Raw genomic sequence first — 2,426 nt, 5'->3', positions numbered from 1 at the left:
ACAGCTAGAGCTTCAGACATTGAGAGCCACCCAACATGGTGGTTAGCACCAAACTCTAGGTCTGCTAGAAGAGCAATACATTCTTAACTGCTAAGTCATCTAACCAGCACCATATACTAATTTTTTAAAAAGACAAAAAAAATAGCTAGTTTAATACCTGCAGGTTACTTTCCTGGAAAAGCATAAGCAAGCATTTCTTAGAGTATAAAAAGAAAGCAGAAAGCAAGTATGTCAGGGATGGAAAAATAAAGTAGATTTTGTTCAAATTGAATACCAAGGGCGAAAATATTTCCAGGCCAGTGGTGATCTGACAGAAGGTTGTATGTTAAGCCTTTTTGTGAATTAATTTTGCTATATGCACAAACATATGCCTAGAAAAAAGCAATCAAAAGAAACCACAATGTCTCTGAGGTCATAAATGCTTTCATGTGATTCTTATTGCCTGGCTATGTAAGAAATCATTTCTAAACTTGAACTTTTTGACAAATTGCAATTAGATACTTTCCTAAAATATTTATTAAGCAGCACATTGGACTAATTTCATTGCTAAAACTACAATTTTTATGTTTAACTTATTCTTAAACATGACACCAGTATGACATTATTTCTAAGTAAAAACTTTTCAGAACAAATTTTCTAAAACTCAAACCACATAAGCAGACTAATTCTTTGTACTTAGTTTTGTGCTTTACTCCATTTATTAGTTATGTCTATCTCTTACACCACATCACTGGCATTTTTCTGAAAATGTATTTATTCAATAAAATTGCTTGTAATGGTCTTCAAATTTATAGGTTATATTTAATATAAATGAAATTTTTAGCAATTGATTGCTTTCTCAATATGATATTTTTAGCTGAAGGAATAGTCTCTTTTTTTAAAAATTAAGAAAGGTTTTATTTTTTAAAGAGAAAACAAATGCATTAACACACATCCAAATGCCACAACAAGCACTCTTTGTGTTTTGTAAAAGAGAAAACTGTACTGTGGTGTCAGATGAAAACCAAAACCATTTTAAGAACAACCACTGCTTATGGTGAGCTGGATGCATAGACAAGTAAGAAGCTATTGCACGTACTCAGCTGGGTGGATACGCATGAGCAAGGTGAAGTAATGGAAGGTCACGTGGCCACAGTCACACTTGCAGACCCTTTCCCCACTCTATGTGCTCTTGCTCTGCCCTGCTGACTTAGTCAGCAGGTAAATCTACAAAGAACTTAATATCAAAGAACACTTTCAAAAGTCAAAAATAGATTCAAGGTCAGGGCTAGAGTTACCCAAGAGGGAGGGGGAGAGGAGCTCTCAAAAGCCATATTTCACAAAATGCCAGGCACTAAATCTAGTCACATGTGCTTGCAGTAGATAAAGAAACACTAATCTTAATAGAGGCTGGTCTTCTTCATGATGCGGAGGAACTCTTGCTCATTGACCTCACCGTCTCCATCTCGATCAGCTTCTTCAATCATTTCCTGTAGTTCCTCATCTGTCAGGTTCTCACCCAGCTCCTTGGCCACACGCTCAAGATTCTTGAATGATATTTTCCCAGTCTCATCATCATCGAACAGCTTAAAAGCTTTCAGGATTTCTTCTTTGGTATCTTTCTCAGACATTTTCTGAGTCATCACTGTCAAAAAGTCACTGAAGTTCATTTTTCCTGTTCCTCTTTTATCAATTTCACTTATCATTTTCTTGATTTCTTCTTTCTTGGGTTCAAAGCCCAGGGCCCTCATTGCCACCTTTAGTTCCTTGATGTCTATAGTTCCAGTTCCATCAGCATCAAAGAGATCAAATGCTTCCTGGATTTCCTGTTTCTGTTCTTCAGAAAGTTCAGGCTTAGGGCTCATCCTTTTTCTCTGGGGATTGGATGCCATGTTTGTCTTCTTAAAATTAGAGGCCATCACCCAATGGACTCTGCTACGGGTTGTTAAGGCAACGGCGGTCGTGGCCTCGGCCGGAATAGTCTCTTTATAGATATTATCTGCTAAGTCTAGAACAAATTATTCTAACTTTATTCTCAATTCTAATTAATTTATTATAAAGGATATAAATATTTGACCTGTTTTGCAACTCTAGTGGTTAAATTTTGGGCCATGTATGTGGTAGGCATAAATATATGTAAAAACTACTCTCTTTTGTTTCCATTTAAAACTCACCATATAAGTTATCTATGTTTATGATTTGTTTGAACAGTTCACAAAATTTAAATACTTCAAAAGGCCTTTTCAAGTTTATACCATTCTAGTACAGAATATACATTTTCCAATTTGAAATGGGAAGATGTGGCGCTAGAGGGTTGACTCCACTTTTAATAGCTCTTTCTGCTCTTGCAGAGGAACTTGATTCCATTTCCAGTACTCACATGGCAACTCACAACTGCCTGTAACTCAAGTTTCAGGGGATCTGATACTCTCTTCTATATTGTGAGG

General features: G+C 36.2%; 1 pseudogene; it reads right to left on the bottom strand.

Moving 5' to 3' along the window:
- Positions 1 to 1,379: 1,379 nt before the first annotated feature.
- On the bottom strand, positions 1,380 to 1,898 carry LOC114628197 (annotated as a pseudogene).
- Between the last annotated feature and the right edge of the window lie 528 nt (positions 1,899 to 2,426).

Source organism: Grammomys surdaster, unplaced genomic scaffold, assembly GCF_004785775.1.
Source record: "Grammomys surdaster isolate TR1022 unplaced genomic scaffold, NIH_TR_1.0 265, whole genome shotgun sequence".
NCBI lineage: Eukaryota > Metazoa > Chordata > Mammalia > Rodentia > Muridae > Grammomys > Grammomys surdaster.
This window is presented reverse-complemented; position numbering and strand designations above follow the sequence as displayed.